An 8,372-nucleotide genomic window follows, 5' to 3' on the forward strand; every position below is an offset into this window, starting at 1 on the left:
AGCGCTGAAACTGATCCACTTGGTGACTATCCTCTTCCAGCCTTCTACCCCCATTTACAGGATCAACCAGGGACAGTTCATGTAGATACGTTGGTTTCCACAGATTTTATCCAATGGAGGTATGAGAAAATTACACTGTGCGGTTACTCCTAGACTTAGCTTTGGTTTTTTACAGCTGTTTTTGTTATAATCCCCCATAATTGGGGAGATTTAAAGAAACGCTCTGTAGGTCAGGTATAAGTCCATGTCTTTGCTTGTTTACCCGTGTATGCTCTCCCCACTTCCAGCCACATTCTCAGCTGCTTGGTTTTCATTGGCAACAGCAGAAAGCATTGTACTCGCTCTGGGACTGCGGCACGGGAAATCGCAACCCCTGTAGTCTGGTTGCCAGAGTCAGATTCAGATTAAGAAGGGGTGAGTGGTCTTTAGAAAAATGCACGGTGATCAGCAAAATAATGAGCCGCTACCATCAAACAGAGAGTTTGCTGGGCAGCGCCCTGCCAGCAGCGCTTTGATTAGTATTGCCAGCACACACTTGCGCAGATGCACGTCTGGTTGCTTGGCTAAGGGTAGAGACAATTCAGCCTTCTTTTCCCCCCTCCTCTGCAACTCTCAAGAGGAGTATTAACAGCAGGACACGGCACACAAACCTCTCTACAATTCACTGGCCATGCGAAAAAATAAAATTAACTAATAATTTAAAAATTAAAATCAATATTTCTGCGCTCAGCAGTTCGAGGAATGGATACAGACCTCCATAAGGATACACTGAACAGTCTAAAGTCTGCATCCTTTTAGGGACTCAGCACTGAGTTTTCTTCCTGGGACAAGGGAAAATAGGTTTCCTTCATCTGCTAATCTAGAGCAAAAGCCCGGTGAGGTAAAAGGGCCTAACAGGCTACAGGTACACCAGGCACAAGAACTTAGTTCCCCAGATTACCATCAAGAAGGCAGGCCAGACCTCATGCCTTGAGAAGAGGGACAAGAACAGCATCAGCTCCGGAGTTCCCCGTACGTCAAAGCCCTCCAATCCGAGTAAAGGCTCCAGTTCCCTGACGTGACAAATAATCACAATCGTCAGGTGAGAAACAGGTTCTAGAAAATTCTTTAAAGATTTCCCTCTCACACACTCAGTTCTAGCCACAGGGACAGTCCATCAGTACTTGGCGGATGGTGAGGCTTTGGGCACCAGCTCCCCTTCCGCTACAAGATCAAAAGCTTATACATGTTTGTCTAATCCTGAATAGGTTTTAGGTGTTTCTCACCAGTACTGATGATTTTCCTCGAGAGATTACTTAAGAAATAGGGCCTCGGTGAATCAAAAGGTCCCCCAAGCCAGGAATGAGAATAGTGCAAGCAGAGGGGGAAGCCTCAACACACCGCCTAAGAAAGTTTCTGGAGAGGTTCTTATGAATAGGAGAAAACGAACAAAGGAATTAAGAGCTCGTGGGAAATGGTTGACCCAGCATCCCTGCAGGAGTAGTATAAATAGCTGCCCTGATCCACTGCATTCACACTGGATCAGTCTGCCCTTTGTCAAACCTTGCCTGGTAAATGCTTGAAAAATATCTCGGCAGCAGCCCTGCCAGCTTCAGGAAAAAGCCCCGTCTTACTTCAAGGTTTCTTCCTGTTCTGCACCTCTCCACCAAACGGGCTCCCAGAGCCGGGCTTGGCTGGAAGAGCCAAGCCAGACCCTAATACAGCTAACGGCGTTGGCAACTCCGCACTACGCAGAGGAGCTGGCTCCAAGCAGCACGAGTACAGCAGTGTTGTGCACGAACACCAGCTTGAGCTGAAATGGGGCTTTTATCTAGCCTGCAAACTGCATTTCAGCAAGATTCATTAGCAGGACACAGCCACACGCTGATAGCTTTTCCACCTCTGGCTCGCCACTCAACCTGTGAGGGCTTTCTGCTCAGTAAAACCTGGCCCAACGTGACACGTCCAACTTTCCAGCTTAACACAGACCCACTACAGCGTACCCTGACTGAAGCACTTCATCCGCTCTTAGTTCGGTACCACCCCTTCAAATCGGCAGCAGGCTACCAGAACAGAGCCCACAGATAAACCAGCGACGGTCTCCACCCAAATCCAGCTAGGGCAATTCTCCCCAGCCTCAGGACAGGGCACTGGTGTTATGAGTCTCCGTTTGCAGATGAGTCTTCATCAGCTAGCTTGGAAACACCCGGCACGTCCATGTGAACACGGGTGATTGTGCTGTACCCATCTGCAAGACGCACGCGTGGAAACTCTTTGGTAATGATGCAGCATTAGTATTTCCGGACATTTGGCTCACAGGGAAAAGAATTTAGAGGTTGCTTTGGAGATGCTCAAACAGACACAGTCTCAGATTTCATCAGCTGACAAAGCCATGGCATCCAGGAATCTGTTTGCTGCGTGGATTGTGACTGGACAGAAACAGAAAGGACTGTAAGGAGCACGAGTGTACTGGCTACGCGCCCATCCTGCCTGACAGAAACATGAACCCCTGCACGGTGGGCACAACGAGCTGGGACAGCCAGTACTGCAGAGTCAGAGGAATTAGCTGTGCACCCAAACAATTTCTTTTGCTGAACAGCAGCACCGTTCGGCGGGTATAGGGAAGCCAGCTCTCATATTGCTGGGTCCCATCCCCACGGGGAGCTGGAAGGAAAGAACCGTTTCACCGCACAACTTGGTCTAACTGAGCACAGTCTGACTTTTGTGCTTTTCATCCAGGAGTAGGGCACTGATCAGGGAAGGAGGACAAAACAAAACCACCAACCCGTCAGACAAAAGTTTGCTTTTCACAGAAAGAACTTGTCCGATCTTCGTACAACTGGAGTACTTCATTTCAAAGCCTTCAATAACCAGACTTGTAGCTCATGAAAAAAAAAAACCAACAACAACAATCCTAGCAACAGTTTCTCCTGCGACCTTTTGTCTTCCGATAGCAACTTCAGTACCGGAATTGTTTAATGCAGGCGGGCAGCACATCACCTTCACATCAAAAGTCCATGTCAAGCCAGGCGCCTATCGAGCTGCATTCAGATCTACCGCTAAGGACTAACTGCTATAGTTATTTAGCAGGCATGGCAGCGAGCAATATAGAAGGGAGAGCCTGGTTACTGATTTGAGCACGTACATGAAGATACGATTGTTTTGCATCCTGCTTTAGGGAGAGATTTCGTATTCTGCTAGAAATTTGAACTGTACAGTAAGTCATCTCCTGAAAGCTTTTTTTTTTTTTTAAATTGGATGCTGCAGCAGCAGCACTCAACACATGAATAAGTCACAGCCTGCAGAATCTGCCCTCCCTCATGGGCCTGTGAAGATAAGTACCTGTTGCCTGCCGAATGCTATCCTTCCAGTATTCTCAACATTAAAGGCTCAGAGCCTGATGAGCTGTGAACGTCTTTGCTCCACGGCAGAACAAGGAACTGCTCGGGAGAAGTGCTCTTTACATCAAAGAAACAAGCAAACAAGAATTGATGTTTTTCAAGTCTGAGCTAAGGCTTATAAGCTGCTGGTAGGCACAAAATAAACAGCACATCCTTTCAAACAGAGACGAACCTGCGGAGATGAGTTCAGAGTCTAATGTTTGTATGACATGAGAGAGACTGTACCACCCTCCTCTCTTCTGTAACCCCCTGGTAATACGCTGGTCCAAGGCTACAACTGCCTGCCTCCGATCCCGGCCCTTTCATAGACTGCAAGGAATAAAACGTCACCTTCAGCCCTCATCTTGCTGCTACCCAGCAGGCAGCTGCAACTGAAGGCGGAGTGTCTCCAGGCTTTGGGCAAAAGGCAAAGCAAGAGGCACTCTGTCATTCCTACCCAGGAGAGGATGAAGAGATGAGCTCACACGCAAATGCTTGGAAGGACTGTCAGCACCAACTGCTTCTCTGCTTTCCTTAAGCGACGCCTCAACTCAGACCATTGCTTGTGGGAGAGGTGGTTGAGGATCGATTGCAGCGGCCCTAAAATCAGCTGGGCAGCACAAGTGACAACCCACAGTTTCGCTTTGCTCCAGCAGCTTTTACAGGACACAGTCACACCGCCACCACAGAAGTCAAATTTCTTGACCTCTGGAAAACACGCTGCTGTGCTTCACGGGTGAATGACTTGTTAAAGCACAGACACGATCAGCAGGCATTCTTATGCGAGTCCAACATGGCACCTTACGAACCCACCTCTGAACTGCAGAACAGTCTCCGACTGCCTCTGCTACCCCAGAAGAACAGAGCCCATACTCTACCCCGGCCTCCACACCTTCCGCCCTTACCCTGCAGGCAGCCCCCGCACACATTCCCCACCTGTCTGAAAGTGCTGCGTTGATTCCATAAGATCGAGTCTTGGAATACCTTCAGAAAAGCCCTTCTCACCTCTTTCTGGGAAGGTGTCTGGTCTTACTGCCTGTTCAAGAAAATCTATTAACCTATAACTTCAAACAATTAACATCATATCAAATTCATCTCCTTCAGCAGACTCCACTTTGAGCCAAGACAAACGCTTAATGCACATCTTCAGCAGAGAAAGGTTGCAACTTGCAGTAAAGAATCCCTGCACCCAAGCTGGAGAGTCTGAGCAGTCCTTTTGCAGTCTCGGGATCACAGTTAAGATTCTAAAGGAGAGACAGCAAGCTTCCAGAACAATTTAGAGAGAGGAGGACAAAGCCCTTACTGTCACTGCTTAGCCTCAGCTCGCGTCATCTGTCCTGCGAACCAGGTCAATTCATGGGCATTTTCTACCAAGACAGATTTTATAGATTATGCACTAGGTTTTTATTCATAAGATCAGCAGAATAAAACTGACACCAGATCCAAGATGAAAACAATCCAGCAAATCACCACGAATAATTATAGGAACATACTGAATATTTCTTTGATTTACCATTAACTCTAGTAATGAGTCAGACAAGTGTTCTAATTGCATCCATGAATAAGCTGCTCTCTTATAAATGGCTTCAGATCTGCAAGGAAATAACTCTTAGGGTACGGATCCAAATGCAGAGGGAGGATTTTAAAGAGTAAACTACTTCAGCAAAAAGCTACACACGTAGTCATTGCTGCTCTTCAGCTGTATTAGTGGGTCAGGTACCGAAATAAATACAACTTTACAGAATTCAAAAGGAACACCACTTCAAATTTAAGGCACCCACAGAAAAGCCGGCAGAATAAAGTTGTTGCAAAAAGATACCTTTGTTGAACAAAGCCCTGCCATCACAAGCCACAATCAAGCCCTTTGTCAGCCTCCTTTCACAGGGCAGGAGCAGTCGGTCTGGCAAACAGGCACTCTCTAAGGCTGGGACACCTCCAGCCTCTACACAAAAATGCTCCTGACCTACCTAGGACCAGAAACAACTCAAAGTAGGGGCAGTAATACCCAGCCCCGAGCAGAATAGGAACAGGAGAGAAGGATCAATCACACCTGTAAAGTGTTTCAAGATACACCACTCAATGTGATTGCTGTAGGACTGACCCTTGTAAATCCAGGCAGCACCAGCACAACGTGTTTGCCAGAGCCCACGGTCCGTTAGTCAGCGTGCACCAGTTCCAGTGTAGAAAAGGCTCAGGCACACTCCATAAATCAGTGAAGCCTCCTGAATCTTTGCTCCACTGTGGGGCTGTGCAGAGAAAGACCCAGCCCCACTGGAACCCAGCCTTCCCTTCTGGAAGCCCTGTGCCACCCCAACGCACCCCCCAAATTCTGCCAGTCCCATAAGCAGGGAGCTACTGCTCCTTTGAGGGAAGAAGGTAGGCAAGTTGGAGTTCCAGTAAATTAAAAACTCACTTTTGCAATAAAGTCCATTTCCAAACAATACTGACAAAGTGAAGTGGCAAGGCAGGGAGTGCAGGCTGAAGAGCTTCCCCCCCTAAGCCCCCAAGCAGGAAAGAACGAGGGGGATCTCTGCACAGCCCAATCACAACAGGACCTGCCGCAGGAATCCCAGCTGCCCTCTTCTCCTTCCTTTGCCTCCTACGTACGTTAAATGGATTTTAGATACACACGTCCTGCACCATCTTCCAGGAGAGTCGGCTGTTTTGTTCTCTTAAGCACCAGAAAGTCCCTTTGAGGAGCCGCAGAACCCTACGTCAAAATTCAATATTACCAAATGCAAAGGGCTTTTAACTACTGAGTAATATTTTTACTTTGATGATTAATTACCCCCTACAGTCCACAAACCTCTCCCCGTTGCTTCAGTCTGCAGCCGCTGCAGTAGCTATGAAGCAAACAGCAATTACACATTTATTCCGGCAACATTAACGTAACCTGAGTGAGCTCTGTCAATGCATAACTCCATGCTGCCTAGCAGCAAAATGTAAAGGACAGTCTGAATTGGCAAGAGGCTGCTTACTCTCTGCTGGCCTCCACATCAGCACGGCTGAGAAGGATGCAAGACAAAGCTAAACCTAATTAACATTCATGAATTTTAACCAGGAATCCATTCCCATATATTAGAAAACGAGCCCTGGACAGCTTCTGCCCCTCCCTGGCTTGCTAACAGTTTCTCTGGTGAGATAAGGCGGCCTCAGAGAAACACTTTGACTCACGTACGCTGGTGAAAAGGCAGGAATGGAGCCCCAGAACACCTCCGCAGGGCCTGAGGCTCTGGGCTGTGCCCGGTCGCAGATGCTGCAGTAGACAAGATCCAGGCCACACGATTTTACGAGCCAGGCTGGTGCTACGGCTGTGATTCCTGCTCTACATAGCTGAAGGCTTGGTGAAGTAAAGAACAATAGAAACCGTGTATGGCATAGCCAAAAATCAGGCAAAATATACTACCCAAAACCAGATGCTAAGGATTCTCAGCAACACCTTACAGGGAAAAAGGGATGAGCTGCAACAACGGCGGTGCAGTGGCTGCAAGACGAAGCCAGGCTGCTACTGCCCCAGTGCAAGGTCAGCTCTCATGGGCACAGGATGTACTTTGTTCCCCAAAAGTAGTAAATTCCTCTCCTTTGCATTAGGAATTAGTTAGCTTCTAATACCCTCAAGAAAAGGGGAAGGAAAGAATTCAATTGCCCCACCCCCTCGTGTAGTTTTGAAAACTTGTGTACAGTAAAGCATCACTCTCTCGCGCCAGCGCCCACCGATTCAGAGAAAGCACGGCCTGAACACGATGTCGAGAAAGGACTGACCAGAAAGAGCGGGTGAAAGCTTGGTCCAAGGGATTCCTCCTGCAGCTGGGACAAGGGAGGGGTACGTACCCTGAACAGCAGCAGAGCTCGGCATTCTTGGAAGCAGCTGCATTGAGAAAAGCTCCTGTTAAGTTACAAAAGCAGAGCAGTTCTAATTACAAATACAGTACTTACCTGATGGCAATGCCTCGGGCAAACTTACAGCCAACACCAGCCTTGCCTTTGTTTCTTCCCTCACTCTAGTGAATAGTATAAGAGGCACGTACTGCTTACTACAGACAGGTTGTATGCAGCCCCCTTAACTGGGTGTCTAGTTCTTCAGTGATGTTTGATTCTGCTACTCACTACCCTCAGGTAATTACCGTAAAAGGCACAGCATGGCCTAGTCATGTCTCAAAAATACATTCACCTCAGAGGCTTCCTACCCTGGGAAGCGTCATAAAGCAAGCTGCTCCTGCATATCAGTGAACAGGGAGGAAATGCAGCTTGATCCTCATGTTTAAAATGGCTTTTCCAACCAAGGTAGTGGCCGTGAAGCTCCAAGAGCTGGAGTTTTATTAATGAAGCCGGAACTCAGACGAGAGAAGTCAGTTTGGATTCCACAATGGAGGCCACATCCGCTCCCCTTAGACAGTCTACTTCTCTGGAAGCGTATCCCTCCTTTAGCTGTCTGTTTATTCAAACTGTTTCACTTTGTTCAAATCTTAAATGAGACACAGGTTACTACAAGAGTCCACAGATGATACTTAATTAAAAACAAAGTTTCCACAAATCTAGTCTAGTCACCTCCAAGGAAGGAGGGTGATGTCACAGGTGCCATTCCTACAGACAATTCTCTAGCTGGAGCTAGTACCTCACCTGCTAGAAAGTACAACCTTTGTGTCAAGATCTGAGGGACAATTTCTCAATGGCAGATGCAAAACAGATGCTGGGCCTTTTACTCACATCTAACAGGCCGCACTTAGCCGTCCCCCCCAGCTATCTTTTGAAATGTAGATTTAAAAAAAAAACAAAAACAAACATCACCACCACCACCCCCAACCAACCTGGGCTCTAGAGATAAGAGGAGCATCAGTCCAAAGGCAAGGCTCTGTTGAACAGCCTCAGCAGTTATGAAATACTATCATATAAAAGAAAAAAATAATGTACGTCAACCAAGCAAACACTTTCAGCATATATGCTATCAGGAGCAATGCCTAGTTAGACTACATTTGCCACCTCTTGGCAACTGCCAAGACACTCGATAACACA

The sequence above is a fragment of the Chroicocephalus ridibundus genome, chromosome 17 (assembly GCF_963924245.1).
Source record: "Chroicocephalus ridibundus chromosome 17, bChrRid1.1, whole genome shotgun sequence".
Lineage (NCBI taxonomy): Eukaryota > Metazoa > Chordata > Aves > Charadriiformes > Laridae > Chroicocephalus > Chroicocephalus ridibundus.